This window comes from Ailuropoda melanoleuca, chromosome 17 (assembly GCF_002007445.2).
Source record: "Ailuropoda melanoleuca isolate Jingjing chromosome 17, ASM200744v2, whole genome shotgun sequence".
NCBI classification, from domain to species: Eukaryota; Metazoa; Chordata; class Mammalia; order Carnivora; family Ursidae; genus Ailuropoda; species Ailuropoda melanoleuca.
This window is the reverse complement of record NC_048234.1, coordinates 14,119,991-14,136,100: the sequence shown is the minus strand read 5'-3', so window position 1 is coordinate 14,136,100 and position 16,110 is coordinate 14,119,991. Positions and strand designations below refer to the sequence as shown.

The following is a 16,110-nucleotide window of genomic DNA, read 5'->3' as shown; positions in this document are numbered from 1 at the left end:
GTCCCAGTCCCTTCTGTCCAGGCCCTTTTCTCCTTAGTTCCTCTGCTCCTATTCACTTATTGGGCTGAGATCTCTTAGAAAAATTTCATGCTGGAATTCCTTCCTCCCCAAAGGCGGAAATCATTCTAGAATTTGACAAGAGCCATCAGAAGTAGCCAAATAAGTAAATCGAACGCCCTTTCAACATCTTTTCTTTGCTGCGTCTCTGAGCTAACTGGAGCTGATTCCACAGACACTAATCATTTGTCCCTATTAGATCAGCTGCCATCCTCCTTATGGGCAAAATCTGCAACAGATATTGGCGGAATCCACTGTGCCTATCTGGCTTGTCCCGCCTGTTCAAAGCATAATTCGGGGAGAACTGCGCTGCTCCCAGACCCCGGACGGCCTGATGGGCCATTCCACATGGCAAATGGATCTGATGCCGCTTCCGTATCTCAGGGATAGAAATAACATTTTAGTCATGGTCTGTATATTTTGTCACTGGACCGAAGCTTTCCCTTGCAGACAGGCCACTGCTTCTTCTGTGGCTCAAATTCTCTGAGAAAGAGAATCCCTACCTGGGGACCCCTCTCAAACTTCACGGCGATCGGGGAACCCGTTTTACCGGTCAGGTGCTTCGACAAACGTGCGCTGTGCGGCGGGTGTTACAACACTTGGCACCGTGCGCACCGTCCTCAGTCCTCAGAGTTAGTCACACTGACGGCATCACAAAGTCTCAACTGGCAACACTTGTCGAGACCCTCTGCACACCTTGGCCGAAAGCACTGCCGTGGGTCCTTCTGAATCTCGGATCCACTGTCTTTGGAACTCCTGCTCTCTCACACTCCCAGATAGTCCCAGGACATCCGGCCCGCGTGGCCCCTGCCTCTTCTGACCCCCAGCTGATAGACGGGGATCCACTTCACTGGGCCCAAGGCCTCGCTGCTTCTATTAAAAATAACCACAGTTTGGCAGAGCGATGTTTCCACGGTGCGCTCCCGGGGGACGGTGACCTGCATCACCCCTTGTAACCTAGAGATTTCGTCTGTTGGAAGGCAGTCTCCAGAATGATCATCTTCAGCCTCGCTGGAAAGTGCCGCCAAACTCCAGCGAACAGGCTCTCGGATGCACGTGACACATGCAAGGAAGGCACCCAACCCTGACAGGCCCCGCACGCCATCTGGTGACCCCGAAGTACAGAGTTCCCAGAACGGGAGCGGACAACGTCTGACCACACAGCTTTCCCATGATGTCTGGACCAGGCCAGTATCCCTTCTTCTCACTGTTGTTCTTCTCTCTTTTGTAGGAAGACAGTGCCCCTTTCTGCTTTATCCAAGTCCTTGTGAAAGGGGGAAACCTCTCCTTTTGAGCGTGTCTTTTTAGAAACAGCCTCATTATGATCCCGGGACAGGTTCATTTTAACTTGTGTTCTTCAAAGGGTTAGAAGGTTCAGAATTCACAAAGCCTTCTTTCTTCTGAACTAGTAACTGACTTTGGATTCTTATCCAAATTCATGGTCTCTGAATTGGCAGGCTTACAGGCTGTATTATCCATAGCAGACTTGGTTCCAAACAGTTCTTTTGAGATAACAACACTGTTTTACAACGTCTTTGGAGTTATGCTGTTTTTGCAAAAAGTTCATCAGCTGTTGTTTCATATTTATATCTACATGGTATCTCCCCAAATGTACTTGGCTAATTCTTCCAGTGTGCTCTTGCAGTATCCACTAGTCAGCGTTCCTGGCTGCTTCCGGCAGAAACTTCCAGAAGGTATACAGGACTCCAGTTTTGCCCTTGTAAAGAGAATCTTTCCCCTCTAAGTTGGAATAAATGCTAATCAGTATTTCAGTTGGCTCCTTTCAGACCTAGATTCCTGGTTTAGAACCATGACACAATTTGGAATTATCACGTAACTTCTTTTGTTTTGTATAATTATTTTGAGTTTCGTATTTCGTTGCCCGTCATACCTGTACAAAAATGATATACATTAGGGGGATAATCTCCAGTGCTTACGACCTTGACAAATGTGGACATTGGAAGGAAGCGTCTGAGAGTTTCTCCTTCCTGATATTCCTCGTTACTCCAATGGGCCTCCAATCGGTACAGCTTCCCTCCAACGTGGGACATGACACCCAGGAAAGGTCCTTCCTGGTGCCAAGGGACAAAGGCCAGGGAATTCGGAAAACCTCACTCTTGATCAGTGATGCTTTCAGAAAAAAGAAATCTTGATCGAAAGTGGGAAATTGAAGGGGCGCCTGGGTGGCACGGTCGTTAAGCGTCTGCCTTCGGCTCAGGGCGTGATCCCCGCGTTCCGGGATCGAGTCCCACATCGGGCTCCTCCGCTGGGAGCCTGCCTCTTCCTCTCCAACTCCCCCTGCTTGTGTTCCCTCTCTCGCTGGCTGTCTCTCTGTCACATAAATAAATAAAATCTTAAAAAAAAAAAGAAAAAAAAAAAGAAAGAAAGTGGGAAATGGGAAAAGTGAAGGAAACCTCACTGAAGTGGAGCCCGGAGGCCAGCAGGGGGAGCTGTCACAGCGCACGGCCCTGTGTCCCCGTGTGTCCCTGACAGACCAGGCCAGGACTCTCAGCAGGAGAGAACCCTCAACTGCAGGCCCCAACAGGGGAGATGTGCCCTGCGTCTCCTACAGAAAACCCACCAGCCCGCAGCTCAGCCTGTGAGAAACCGCCTCACCCTGACTCCCGCGGGGGAGGAAATCCGGCAGAAAGCCCCAGCACGGGGGCGCAGAGCAACTGGGACTCGGGCTTCGCTGGAAGAAAGGCGGCCCCTGCGACAGCGGTCTGGGCCTTTCTGACACACTGAACACGCACTCACCAGAGATTCCACTCTGTTTGCCCAGGAGAAGTGAGAACGTATGTTTACACGAGTCCTCGCACGCGAGCGTGAAGAGCGGCTTCACTCAGCACAGCCCCAGACCGGCGCCCTCAGGCCCCCCCACAGCCGCACAGCTGGGGGAGACGAGCTCCTGACGCACCCACCACCGATGCATCTGGAAAACGTTTTGTGAGCCAGAGAAGCCGGATACATAATAGGTCATTTCCTGTGATTCCAGAACAGGCACGATGAGTCTGAACCACGGTGGCCTCTGTGGAGGCGGGGAGGCCTTGCCTCAAAGAACTTTCCGGGGGACGACACGGTTCCAAGTGTTGACATTCGTGATGGTCCGTGTTTATGACTCTCAAGATGGGTGTGAGTTACAATTCAGCGTTGACCTCTGAGGCCCGTTGCGCCCTGTCCAGCCCAGCCCCCGGTGCCACAGCCCAGGCCCAAGGACGGGCCTGCCGTGGTCTCACCGCCACCCGAGGGGAAAAGCTGGAGACGGTGAGAAGGTTTTCGCCTGGGGAGGACCAGCGGCCGGTCTGATGAGCAGGCCTGGGATGGCCCCGTGGGATGTACGCTACTCAGCTGCCCCGCAGAAGGCCAGGCCTCCTGCCTCGAGGCCCCCATGACAGCCTCTGCTCCCTTCTCTCTCAGCCGCAAAACTCCAGCAAGTCGACGCGGAGGAGCGGAGCTTGGGCACGCGGGCTCGCCTGGCCGTGGTTAACCTCAAACGCGGGACTGCCAGTTACTTTACCAGCAAAAGCTGGGTTTGTTGGGGAGGAGGACAGACTTGCAGCCCAGGACAGTAAGCGCTGGTGAAACTGTAGGCAAATCTGGGGAACAAAGGAGAGGTACGCTTCTTTAAGGAGAAAAGGGGTCAGGTGGGAAGGTGGTTATGAACTAAAAGTCCATCCGAGGAAACCGGGCGTTCCAAGTGTGGTGGCTTCTCGTTGGAGGAGCTGTTGCTGGATGAGGGAAGTGTGCAAGGTCAAGTACGTCTCTTCCCGTTGGGTCTGCAGCTGACCATGAGCTAGGGCTGAGAGCTCCCCCACCAAACCTCCCGACTCCATTTCAGTGGGATTTCCTGTTACTAATTTTTACACTGTAAAGGAGATAGAGAATCGGGCTTTATTTGGGGTAATACAGATAAAATTGAGGGGTTCCATTCCTAAAAATCAAGAGGGAAAGAATGGGTATGCAGTGGTACTGTCTGCCCCAGAGACAACATATTCACCCCAGGCAATCGGTCAAGACTAGGTCAAATCTGTTCCTTATTTCCCAGACTCTTTTGCAGCAAAGAGTGGCCCTGGGACCTAAAGGACAGTCTGCTGGGGACGTTTGGGGCTTTGGCTTTCAGGAGAAATGGGGGCAGATATGGCTAGTGCCTCCTCCCTGTTTCTCCCTGGTCTGCACACACACAAAATGCCTGGACCTGTGGCAGCCGTGTTGTGACCATGAGGCAGCAACCTTAAGGAGAAGGCCACGAGCATCCCGAGATACTGCTCAGACAACATTGAGCCTTTGGACGAGGCTGTGGCTGCCCTGGTCTGACCTAGCGATGGGAGGGGACAAATCCTATTTCTGTTACGTGACGCACCATCATTCCTAACAGGTGGACGCTTTTAGCTTATAAACCCGCTCTGACAGCTGCCCCCAAGGACCAGCTCTGAGGGTTTGGTGAGTGGGGTGAGTTCCCTGGCCACTGTCGGACCTGTGATGATGTCTTAGCCACTTGCCTGACGCCCGGCTCCAGATTGAGGGCCAGCATCTCTCTGCCTGGACGCCTCCACGACCACAGGCTTGTGCCACCCCTGGGACCCATCTGCCATGAGTCAGGGGCCTCCCTCCATCCGCAGCTGGGCTGGGCCAGGACCCCAGCGTGGAGGGAAGGAGGAAAAGGTCACCTGTAGCCATTCTGATCTGTTTTAAGCAATTTCTGGAAAACATGAATGGCAGAAAAGTTAATCCTGGAATTTTTTTACTGAAGTCTTCAGTGGATGTCATTTAGACACCAGGGCAAGGGCAGGCATTGCAGGCTGATCTCGTGTTGCTTGCTTCCTGTCCCTCACCCCTGGGCAGCCGTGAGGCCGTCCCTCACCCCAGGGTGGACATGCGGCCTTGACGGCTGTGTGGGCTGTGCTGAGGAGTGGGGGCACTGGACGCCAGGGGCCAGTGGCCACAGGGAAAAGGCAGACTGCGGGTCACGGAAACCTGTCGCAGGGCGACCCCCAGGAGTCCCCCGTGTCCCTCAGGCCAGAACCACATTATGCGTGCACCCCAAGTCCGTCACCCACGCCTCTCTGGAGGAGCTCAGGGCCACCATGCACCTGGACTACACCAGAAGCAGCGGGTTCCGAGGGCAGCCACACCACACAGGTGCGTGAGGGGGCATCAGGGGCGTCTCAGCTCCCCCTGACTCCCTGACTTTCCCTCCCACTCGCTCCCTCCCTGTCTCTCTCGGTGTCTCCATCTCTGTCTCTCTGTCTCTGTGTCTCCCTCCCCACCCACCCCGCTCCCTCTCGTTACCAGACCTCTCCTCTTCCAGATCTCATCTCCCCAGTGTCTGTGGCAGCCAACGCGGCCGTGGGGTGAGGCAGCGATCGTGTGTCCCCTCGCTGCTGGGCTCCAGGTTGGAAGGACACCTGGCTGGCCGCTGACCCCGAGCGCAGCACCCGCAGCCTCTGGCCTGTCCGACACGGAGCCACATGGACTATCGCGTGTGGACTTGGCCCAGTGCCTGCGGGTCTGGCTCTGCGCTGCACCCGGGGATCAGGCCACGGCTTCTGGCTCCCGCCTCGGCTGACCCTCGTCGTTCTCGGGCCGCCTGGACCTGCTCTGCTTTCCCACAGGCCCTGAGCCAAGGCCAAGCACCTCGGGGGTGTTGGGCACGCACGGCTTGGCCGCTGTCAGGCAGCTCCCGCTGCTGACACCCGCGGCCCCCCCCGGCCCTGACTCCCGCCCGGGGCAGGTCAGCCACCACGTCACCTCCTCCCCGGGAGACACCAGCCGTGGCCCCAGGCCCCGCACAGCAGCTCTGGCCCCCCCTCCCCGCAAGCTTCTCTGAAGTGTCAGCTCTGCCGGTGGCCCTGACCACCACCTGTGCCCCAGCCCCACGAGCACGGTCTGCACCCCCGTGGCACGGGGGACCCCCACACTGGCAGGGCCACCCCTCACAGCCACCACGTGAGAGCGCTCTTGGGACCTCTGGGCTCTCAAGCCGTCCCCTCCACCCCCTGGCTCTACCATCCTGCGGGCCTCAGTTTTCTCATCTATCAAATGGGTAAGAGTGCCTACAGCCAGGCTTGTTGTGAGGGCCACGTGCAGCCAGCCCTCGTCCTCCAGGACACCATTCACCAGGGCCACAGGTCAGTGCTGGGCAGCACCCAGGCTCGGGGAGGTGGCTCCACCGTGGGATCTCCCCCACGAGGTGCAGGGACACGACACCATGCTCTGCGGCCGTATGGCCAGAGGGCCGAGGCCAGCCTTGGGTGAGCTGGTCCATCAGGCTCCCACTGTCCACCCCAGCCCCTACCCTGATGACAAACTTGTGACCAGACCTCACTCCTCCCGCCACCACAGCCAGGACGGGGCCTTCCCTGAGGGGTGCACGACAGACAGTGCACTCAGAAGGCTGTGGGCTGGGAGCAGAGGGTTCCTACTGTCAACAGGAAACCACGGGCGCCACGGGGGGCTGCAGGCATCCTCACTGATTGTGGGCATCATGGGGACTATGGCTCCATGGGGACATGGACATCATGGGGAGGTGGGCATCATGGGGTCATCTCTGGGCATCCTGGGGGGCTATGGGCATCATAGGGATCATGGGCATCAGGGGCCAGGGAGGTGGGAAATGTCCCCAGCCTTAGGTGGAGGTCTCATTTTGGGCTGAGTGGGCAGTGCCCAGGAGCCCAGGGAGGCAGGACCAGGAGGGACCCAGGTGCTCTCCAAAGCCCCCCACTCCTGCCTGGCCTGTGCCCCCACCTGCATCCACTCCTGGGGAAGCTTCAGGAGTGCTGGGAAGATGTCACCAGAAAGGGGACAGTGAAGTGCACAGACATGACCTCGATGAGGGGTCAAAACCACCCACATCACTGTGTGCGTCTCTCATTCTACCTTTCTGTCTGGTTATGAGGTACTGTGGGAAGTGCACACCGAGCTACGCGACAGACGGAGGAGGAGGCCAGCGGGCTTGCCGAGGGGCCATGTGCCCACTGGAGACAGCGTGCAAGTCCGCAGCGGTAGAAAGACGACCCCATGCCACCACCCGGATGAAACCCCGTGTCACCGTTCCTGTCTGCACAGCGATGTTACCTGTATCTGAGATTCCCCGTGATCACCGTGGCACACTGCTGAGTTTATACCGACACGTTCCCGGCCACGCAGGTCTGGGCGTGACCACACGACTAACTCCAAACCGCTGGAAGGGAGAAGTGACCTGGCATCGGGGCGAGAGCACCGGGTCCCTGGGCGACCAGCAGGGAGCCCCCACCCACATCCGACGTGCATGAGTGAGAAACAAATCTGACTGGGTCGGCCCCAAGATGCTGGGGCTTCTCTGACACCTCAGAGCTGCTTGGCCTCAGGACCAAAGTACAGTTTTACTCACCTATCGCCGTGAAACAAAGGACCCTAAAACTTAGTAGCTTAAAAACCAGTAATCGTTCAGTGTCTCTAACAGTTTCTGTGGTCAAGAATCAGGAGTGAGTCTGCAGGGCTCTGGCTTGGGGTCTCGTGAGGCTGGGGCTGCAGTCTCACCTGAAGGCTTGACTGGGCTAGGGACCCGCTTCCAGGAGATTCCTTCCCTCACGGGCAGCTGGTGCCGGCTGTTGGCTGGGGGCCTCTGCTCCCGCCCACACGGGACTGTCCACAGCGTGGCCTGAGTGTCCTCAGCACGTGGTGGCGGCTCCCGTGGAGCAGGCGGCCCAGGAGGGAAGGGCAGAGCCACAGTGCACTTTACGACCCGACCTCGGGGCACCCAGCTCACTCCAGCACTGGTCCCCAGTCACACAGGCTGGCCTGATCCACTGTCTGGAGACAGACAACTGGAAACCAGCCCCCTTTTGTCCCCTACACCTGCTTCTTGCACTGATGGTGGGATCTCCAGCAGCCATCTCGGGCCATGAGGCTACTTTGAGGATGGAAACTCTACGTTATGCAAGGCAGGAAAGAAAAGTCGCCAATAACACTGTGGATGCTAGCCTTAGATTTCCTAATTCCAGGCTCGTTTCATGTGAGAGAAAAATCCTGTATTAGTTAAGTCCTTGAACTTTGTTAGTAACAACTGAGGTACTTAGCCTCTTTAGAACATTACTAGCATTGGTTTTAGCACATTAAAGTTTTTTAAATTCTTTATAGGTATCAAGTGGGACTTAATTGTTGCTTCCTGGTGCATTTTTGGAGAGATGTGATAGGCAGAAGGAGTAGCGCAAGCAAAGCTGTGGGAAGGATAGCCATTTTCAGGGACACGGAAGTCTCTTCCAGGAGTGAGGCCACGTGCTACCATCTTACCAAGAGCCACGGCATTCACGCCACACGGGATCATTGAGGCAGAGTGTCCTGACTGAACCACTTCCCTGTTTCCATTCTCTCCCCCTCCTCCCCTCCTCCCTCCTCCTCTCCCCTCTCTCCCCCTCCCATCCCCCATCCCTTTCCTCTCTCCCCCTCTCCCTGTCCATCCTCCTCCCTCTCCCCATCCCCCTCCCTCCTCCCCCTCTTCCCTGCCCCTCCTTCTCCACTTTTCCTCCCCCTTCCCTCCCTCTCTGTCCCCTTTTCCATTCTCCTCCCTTCCCCCTCTCTCTCCCTCTCCCCCTCCTCCCCTCTTCTCTCCCCCCTTCTCCCTGCCTTCCCTCCTCCCCGCTCTTCCTCCCTCTCCCCCCTTCCCTCCTTCCCTCTCCCTCTCTCCCCCATCCCTCTTGCACTCCCTCCTTCTCTCTCTCTCTCCCCCTCTCCCTCTCTCTAACAGTTTCAGCAGGAGAGGGATCAAAGAGTCCCCCGCCCAGGACACGGTGAGTAGCCATGAATAGGGACAGGATGCACAGCTCAGAGAAGGAGCTGGGAAACTGACACCCTGCAAAGTACAGCCCAGCCCTGCTGGCGCTGCGTGAAAGGCTATTTCTGTCCTCCCTGCGTTCGGGCAGAGACTCAGCATCTAGTCCGATAAATGCCCCTTTGTGCTGGATGGGTTTCCATCAACTTGTGAGATGCCCTCAAGGAGAGCTGGCTGCATGCTGTCCTGGGCTCTGCCCAGCAACGGGCCTGCCAGGCCCGGCCTGCTGCCAGCCTGGACGCCACCAGAGCCGGGACAGGACACGTGGCACTTTGGGGAGCCTCCCCAGAGACTGCAGCCTGTATGCCGCACGGACAACACCCACGGGCTGGCCAGGCAGTCAGCCCCACGGAGAGGCCAGCAGGTCGCACGCACGTCCAGCTCCTCGCACCTGCCCTGACTATGTGACTGGAGCCCCAGCCATCTGATGGCTCAGCCCCTGAGCAGTGGTGGCCCCAGGAGGAGCCCTTGGGGTGGGCCGGGAACCAGGGCACACCTGCCTCCCACCTGCTTCCTGGGCAGGCTGCTTTGCCCCCAGACCTCTGCACCCCCCCAGGAAGGAGCCGCTGGAATCAAAATGGAATTTCTCAGCTCTGCAACCCTTCTGATCAGCCTTGGCTGACTCAAGGAAAGAAGCAGAGCCTCGTCGGCTCCAAGGAGGCCGGGAGGAAGAGCCAACGTGTTCAGACCGAGCAGCGCAGACCAGGTGTTCCAAAGGTGGGCGGAGAGCAAAGGGCAACCTGCTCTCACCTGGCCCCCTGCTCTGCAGTTGTTCTTCGAAAAGGCCCTCCAGGACCCCCGCTTGCAGATGGCAAGTCCTTCAGCAGGAGGCAGGCAGCCTCGCCACCTGCTGGACCGAATTCGAATTCGCTCATCAGCCAGGAGATGTGACAGCGACAGGATGGTCCTCACGAACCCAGCTGCATGGGAACTGTGGCGGCCCTGGGACCGGGACGGACCCTCCGCGGGCCTCCCTCCCTGCGTAACTGATACACGCCACGCTGACAAGCCTTGACTTTCCCGCCGCAGAGGGACACGTGCCCCGTGCTAAGGGGTGATGAATGAGAGCAGCTGTGTGCGGCCACGGCGGGTGCTCAGAAGTGGGGCCCTCCCTCTCTGTGCCCCTCAGTCAGATCCATGACTTGACTTAAATCCCCACCTTGGGGGTCAAACTGGGGTCCCCAGACCAGCTGCACAGCCTCCCCGGGACTTGGGGGTGGGCCAGAGAGCAGGGTCCCTCAGTGGCTGTGATGCTGATCGAACCAGAGGCAGCACAAGGCTATCCCACAAGGCTACCATGCAGGGGCCGCATGGTGTCCAGCAGGCTTGGAGGCCTCGGGGCAGGGACGGGGCACAGGAGGGCTCCATGCCTCCTGGATCCAAAGCCCCTCCCCACCACAGCTCCTGGGGCATTTGCTGAGGTCTCCCCAAGGAGAGCAAAGCTGTGGTCAGCTCGGGGTCTGAGGTGGGCCAGAGGAAAGGCCCTGAGTCAGCCGAGCACGCCTGTGTGCCCACCACAGCCTCAAGGTAGCTCCCAGCACCCACCGGGGGGGGGGGGTGGGCTCAGGAGACCTGGGTTCAAGTCTCCATGCTGGGAGCCTCAGTTTCCCAATGTAGAATGGGTGTTGTACGCCAAGGCCCTGGCCCAGGTCCCTTAGCAACTCCTGCTAGTCCCAACCTCAGCCTCCTGGTGGCGGTGTCTGCACTTGGTCATAAGCCATGGACCCCAATGGCAGGAAGCATCCTGGAAGCTGAGCCTCAGCAAGCCTCAATGCGTGTGTAGCGGGGTGTCCCTGGGAGAGACCCGGGCGTATCCAGAGTCCTCCTGGAGGAGGTGACCCCCAGACTTGGAGAACAAGTGTCTGGCCCTAGGCAGGGGGAGGGGGGGAAGGGAGGCTGCAGGATGGGTGTGCCTGGGCCGCACGGGTCCCTCAGCAACTGTCTCTGACCTCGTTTACTAAGGAAGAGCCGCTGCCTGCCCAGAGGACCTCCTCTTGGCCTGCAGTTGGGCCTTCAGCCCCGCCAGCTCCCTGGACTGGCCAGGGTCAGCGGTTGACCTTCAGGAGAGGTGGGAGGAAGCCAGACTAGACCTGACCTGCCAGCGATGTCTCTTCGCCAAACCACAGGCCACCTGCCCTGCCGGGGCGCCAGACACCCAGCCTCACTCCCACGATCACCTGCAGCCCATCAGCTTGACGGCCTGAGTCAGCGGTCCATGTCAGGGCCAGGAATCCGGAGCCCAGCAGCTCTGTCATTAGTGGTTTGTGGAGCACGGGCTGGGCAGAGCCAGCTGGGCTGAGAGATGCCTGCAGGCCGGACAAAACAGACATGGCTAGGGCATGCCCTGGGCAGCTAGGGCGTGGGCCGAGGGTCAGCAGTGTCCGAGACTTGGTGTCTGGGAGGGAGGGGGCTGACAACAAGCACATAAATAAGCATGGTGCTCTCAGGAGCTGACCCGGGGCATGGGGTGAGGGGGGCCTCGGGCCGTGGGGATGGTCTGTGGTCAGGTGACAGGAAGGAGCCACCCACATGGAGGCCTGGGGGCACGATCATCAGATGGGGTCAATGGGGAGTGCAAAGGCCCCAAGTATAGAGTCCAAGGAATAAACAGCAGGGCAGAGGGGAGGCTGAAGGGAGGGGAGGGTGCAGGGGTCTTAGCTGTTCGGGCACCAGGAGCAAGGATTTTTTCAAGGCAACTTCAGAGGTGGGGCGCCTGGGTGGCTCAGTTGGTGAAGCGTCTGCCGTCAGCTCAAGTTATGGTCCCAGGGTCCTGGGATCGAGTCCCACATTGGGCTCCCTGCTCAGTGGGGAGCCTGCTTCTCCCTCTGCCTCTGCCCTCTCTGCTAGTGCTCTCTCTCTCGTGCTCTCTCTCTCTCAAGTTCTCTCTCTCAAATAAATATTTTAAAAAGTGAGAGAGGGATTTAAGCTGGCCAATGACATAATCTAATATACATTTTCAAAATAGGATTGGGGGGATGTGACTCAATCTCTTATATGTTCTGCGTTTAAATAAGAAAATCTATTTATTAATGAAAAAATAACACATTAAAAAAGTAGGATCTAAATCAGCTGTATCACAAACCCCCCAAAATTATGGAACCCTCCAAACAAGACAGATTTTTTTCCTTATTCACACCCAAGAAGTCTTGAGGTGGGCAGCCCAGGGAAGGCCTGTGTGCCAAGGACTGGGGACACAGGCTCCTTCTGTCTTTAGCTCTGCTGTAAGACTCCTAGGCCCGAGGTCCCCTCATGGCCCAGTGTGGCTGCTGGAGCTCTGGCCATTACATCTGTATGCCACCCAGCAGACAGGAGGAAGTAATAAAGAATGGCACACCCCCTCCGTTTCAGATCCCTTCCCTGATGTTGCACGCCCCCTTCCACTGCCAGAATGTGGCCACACGGGCACCCCTAGCTGCAGGAGAGCAGGGAAAAGCAGTTTCTCTTCTGGGAAGCCATTTGCTGAGCTAAAAATCAGCAGTCTGTGACAGAGAGAGAAGGGAAGAACTGACAGTGGGGGTGACCACAGACCCTGCCACCTGGCTGCCCAGGATAAGGGTTTGCTGAGTACAGAGGCCTAGAGAGGACAAGTGGAGTCAGCCCCACCCTGCTCGGGGGAGGGCTCAGGGCTTCAAGAGGAAGCCACCTGTCCCTGCTCTGTCCAGGGTACCAGGCGGGTCCCTCCAGGCCAGCCAGCCTGCCGCCCACACGCTCTGTTAATGGCTCTGCGACGTTCCAAAACACGGATGGCTGTGTCTCAGTGTCTCCCTCATGGTGCACTCCCTTTGCTTCTGGGGTTCCGAGCCCTCTGGGGCTCGCTGCATCATACTGGGCGGCCTCAGTGGGTCATGCCTTGCTGGGGGGGCTGTGGGAGGCAGTGCAGACACCTGCGAGTGTGCCCACGCCACACTACCTGGCCCCTTGCGATCCCTTCCCTGGCATGCCTCCGTGACCTTGGAACACACCTCTCTGTCCTTAAAGTGGGGGTGATGGCACAGCACCTCCTCATAGGCCTGGCCGCCCTCCTCTGACCTTCTGGACATGGAGCAGCAACTCTGGCCTCCTGGCTCTGCGCCCCCATCTGCTGGGAGCTGTGGTCCCTGCAAGTACCTGACAGACGCACAGAGCCTGGGCAGCCGTGTCTCGGTCCCACTGGGTGCGTGGTGGGCGGCGGGCCACCAGCTCCCAGGGTGTGCGGTTGCCTTGGGCTCTCCCTGGCGGTGGGCATGTGCAGGCAGGCCTGGGCCCTGGTGGTGGCGGGAGCTGCCTCTGGCTGCAAAGCCCGCCTCCTGGGGCAGGAGGGAGCACAGGCTCACTGGGTGGGGGCTCCTGGGGCATTTCCCGCACCGACCCCTCCCTGCGTAAAATGGAAACACCGCCCGCAGGGACCCACATGTCTCAGAGACACAGGCGCCAGAAACCAAGACTTCCTAAGGCTTCCATCCAGCAAACACGGCCTGTCTGCGCGCACATCCTCCCCGGCCCGAGGTGACACATCGCGCTCTCCCCGTGGTAACACGGGGGCACAGCTCCGGGGGTGGGTGGCGTGGGCGAGACCGGGGTCCCTCCCCACCAGGAGAGATGTTGCTCAGGTGTCCTGGGCTCTGCCCACGTCCCTGGGCCTGCTCCACAGCACCCATGCACGGGACAGTGGCCTTGGTGTCAAATGGGCCGGAACACTCCTCCTTCGCAGCGTCCCCGTTTGTCAGACGGGAGTGGGTCCCCAGCGACACAGCTCCGTGGAGACGCTGTGTGCCGGTGTGTCTCGAGGTGTGTGCTGCTTGGGCGTCCCAGTGTCCCCGGGCGGGAACAGGCCAGCCCACCCCTCCCTGCCCAGGTGACTCTCCGGTGACGCTCCGCATCCCCACTTGTCCACGGACCCTCAGCTCCGTGTTGCGTCCCGGACCCACCTCGGCCCCTCCGGCTGGTCTCTGCAGGAGGACCTGCAACAGTCCGGGAAACACACACTTCCCAGGCAAATGAGGACGACAGAACAGAGACAGGAAGGCCCTCCCTGAGGATACTCACTCGAGGGAGGGCAGCCTGGAGGGCGAGCCCCAGCTGTGGGGGCTGGCTGTGACCTGGACCCCAGGAAGGTGAAGGGGGGGGGGCTACAAACCCAGGTGTAAAGGCTGAACTGTTACATCGCAACCCTTCCCGACTTCCTCCTGGACAGAGCGGATGGTAAACCTGAGCTCTGGGCTGCCCTGGGGCCCACAGGAGAAACACGCTCTGGAGGGCAGACCCAGTGCCCCCCAGCCTTCCTGCCTGCAGCCCCCACGTGGCCCACCAAGACCCTCTCACCTGCTGAAGGGGCTGAGGCTCCTAGGCTCCCGCCCTCTCTCCTCCGCACCTCCCAGCCTCCCCTGCACCTTCAGGACGCTCTCTCCCGCAGCCCTCTCTCTGGCCCTTCCAGGACCAGCGCCGCCCCCAGGGTGGGAGGGGGGAGTGCTTCTGTGGTTTCCAGCTGCTTGTCAGCAGTCACTTATGGGCTCTGTGAGAAGAACTGTCCAGACCCCGGGGCACTGCGGGGTCCCCGCTCACAGGGCCCCTGAAGCAGGACAGAGTGACAGAGGCACTGACCATGTCTCAGAGCTTCAGTTCCCTTGGCCTCGAACTGGGCCTACGGCAGCTCCTTCAAGGACCAGCAGGCCCTGGGCTGGCTGCCCCCACGCCAGGGAGGGGGAAAGGTCACCGGCAGGGCCTAGACCCGGTTTAGTGGAAGATCCCTTTTTCTGAGAAATCCCGTGGGTGACTTGCATTTTCCATGCCTTTGGTTTCACTTATAAAACTGCTCTCCCAGCAGGGGTGAGGTGTGGGGTGGGGGACCGGAGGTCTGAGCCTGGAGTGTGCCCAGGACCAGCAAGACAGGCCCTGGGTTCTCACCCCCACGGTGCCCACCTGCTGGCCATGCAGACCTGGGGGAGGGTCCAGTCCACTGCTTAGACGGCCCACAACCGTCCCAGGAGTTCTGAGCTTGTCCTCCTGGGCCTCTCCCCAGCTGTGCCTCAGTTTCCTCCCCTGCCAGGTGAGGGGGGGAGAGCCCATTGTAAGACTGTAAGGCTGGAAGACAAGTGATGTACCTGGCCCCAGGCAGGGCCACGCCACAAGCCCGGCTCCAGCTGCAGCCCCCTGGGTCTAGAACAGGGCCTGGCATACAGTGGGCATCCCATGATGATAAGGGTGAATGAACAAGCCTTCAGCTCAGCGACCTAACTTGTTGCTGCCTGACCTGTGGCATGGCTGGTGACCTTCTTTGATGTTGGTTTATGGGGAAGGGAAGAGATCATCCCACAGGGCCTAAGAAGACCACTCCCCCATCACAGATGGGGAATTTGACACGGAGAGGTCCAGCCACCTGCCCCAGCGCACACAGCTACGATGGTTCAGGGCTATAGGTCCCGCAGCCTGGCCCCGCTGGGCCACTGGTCCTTGAGAGGGACCAGGCATGCCCCCAGAGCCGCTGGTGGGTGGCCGGGCGCACTGCACACTAGGGGTGCGTAGGTGGAGACATCGGTAGACACTAAGCAGCTGGGCCTGGCCGCGGGCTCAGGGTCAGGCCCGGAGGACACAGTGGCCGGATCTTTGCAAACCAGCCCCGGGAGGTAACGCCCGGCCCCTCCCGCGCCTGCGGCCCCTCCGCACCCGCCTGGCTTCGGATGCCTGGCAGCAGCCCGCGTCGTGCAGGGCGCCCGTGGAAACAGGACCCGACTGAGCCAAGGGCTGGGGAAACCGACGCGCTCTGGACGCACGCAGCGGCCCGCCCGCACGGCGGGCGCCACCCCAGGCACTGGGGCCTGCCTCCCACCATGGGGCACGGAGGCTGCGCCAACAGGGCGGGGGCTGGCACCGAGCAGGCCCAACGGGCGGCGATGGCCCTCTGCCTCCCCCCACCTCCCAAGCGTGCGGGAGGCCAGGCTCAGAGGCTGGGGGCCCAGGGTCAGGGAGCCCAGGGCGCGGGCCGGCCCCCGGGCTTCGCGGCTCCCGGAGAACCCCCACGCCTTGGCAGCGGCGCGCTCGCCTTCCTGGCGCGCCCGGCAGTTTGCGAAGTGGCCCGGGAAAGAATGGCCCTTGGCCTCGTTTCATGGATTAAAAGTGTCCACGACGGGGCAGAGCGGACGTGCCGCCGCCCGCGCGAGGCCCGGGTGTTGGGGGACCGCGCCGCCCCCGCCGTCCTCGCCGGAGAGGGAGGGGTCCTGTGGGTCCTGCGTGCCCGCCCCTACCAGGGGCGGAGTCCGGGGGCGGGG

General features: G+C 59.6%; 1 long non-coding RNA gene across 4 annotated transcripts; it reads left to right on the top strand.

The window, feature by feature from the left end:
- Window positions 1-2,397: 2,397 nt before the first annotated feature.
- LOC109490917 lies at window positions 2,398-8,170 on the top strand. 4 transcript variants are annotated; one of them, XR_004621754.1, is made up of 4 exons: window positions 2,398-3,321; window positions 3,475-3,671; window positions 4,433-5,196; window positions 5,366-8,170. It is a non-coding gene; the product is annotated as an uncharacterized LOC109490917 (long non-coding RNA). The 4 variants fall into 4 exon arrangements; XR_004621756.1 differs by having other exon boundaries at window positions 2,398-3,671; window positions 4,433-4,506; window positions 5,073-5,196; XR_004621755.1 differs by having other exon boundaries at window positions 2,398-3,671; window positions 5,366-6,185; window positions 6,953-8,170.
- The last annotated feature ends 7,940 nt before the right edge of the window (window positions 8,171-16,110 follow it).